The sequence below is a fragment of the Equus quagga genome, chromosome 14 (genome assembly GCF_021613505.1).
Source record: "Equus quagga isolate Etosha38 chromosome 14, UCLA_HA_Equagga_1.0, whole genome shotgun sequence".
Taxonomy (NCBI): domain Eukaryota; kingdom Metazoa; phylum Chordata; class Mammalia; order Perissodactyla; family Equidae; genus Equus; species Equus quagga.
The window spans coordinates 11,990,643-11,991,386 of record NC_060280.1 but is presented as its reverse complement, the minus strand read 5'-3'; the positions used below and the strand labels follow the sequence as shown (position 1 = coordinate 11,991,386).

Here is a 744-nt window from a genome sequence, read left to right as displayed (position 1 = left end):
TCCATTTCAATCATCCCCTATCATCTCTGAAGCCCACTGTACAGAAACTTCCCAGAGAGGCATTTGGGGATTTTGTGACCACACACCTCTCTGTAATATGAGATGAGTTAAACCATCCACAACTATCTGTAGCAGCCTGCTCTACCCATCACTGACTTCACACAGAAGAAGCTTACAACAACATCCCTACCCCAAAAGTATTCACATTGCTGAATTCTAATTGTCAGAATAGCAGACTCGGGAAGGAGGCAGAGAGCTGGGATGCAGCACAAGGAAGCTGGTGGGAAAGAGAATCTCCAAAGGGGAAAGCTGTAGGAAAGTTCTAGCCCCTCACCTGTGGCTGTCCCTTTCTGCCGGACTCCTGATGAGCTGGGCTGCCTGTGCTGCCTGCCCGGGAGATGTGGCTGGTGCTATATATACCGACACTTCGCTAGGGGAACGAATGGGAACACAGGTGTGAAGCAAAAAGAAGAAATTTGGGAAATTCCTCTTGGGCACAACACAGCAGCCAGAACATCAGGGTTATTCTTCACGCACATCTAATTTCCCAGATTGTGCAATCTGGCAGCTTTCAGGAGCGTAACAAGTTGTATTTTGTGTCCATTTCCAGTCTCACTCCTGGTGGGGAAAGTTTTTATTCCCTCCCCAGAACAATGTGCTGACATTTGCTGTGAAGGGAAACCAATATTAGAAAAAGAGATTTGATTAGAAAATATACCAAAACAGGTCAAATGGACCAGCAGA

The 744-nt window shown here is 46.5% G+C and overlaps 1 protein-coding gene across 1 annotated transcript in view; it reads right to left on the bottom strand.

Annotated features, from left to right (window-relative positions):
* LOC124225779 (serum amyloid A protein) overlaps nt 1-399 on the bottom strand; it is a gene marked incomplete at its 3' end in the record, with an annotated part of 1,310 nt that extends 911 nt beyond the window's left edge. Inside the window, exon 1 of the mRNA XM_046638432.1 lies at nt 335-399. The remainder of the gene's footprint in view (nt 1-334) is intronic.
* Nucleotides 400-744: the final 345 nt, after the last annotated feature.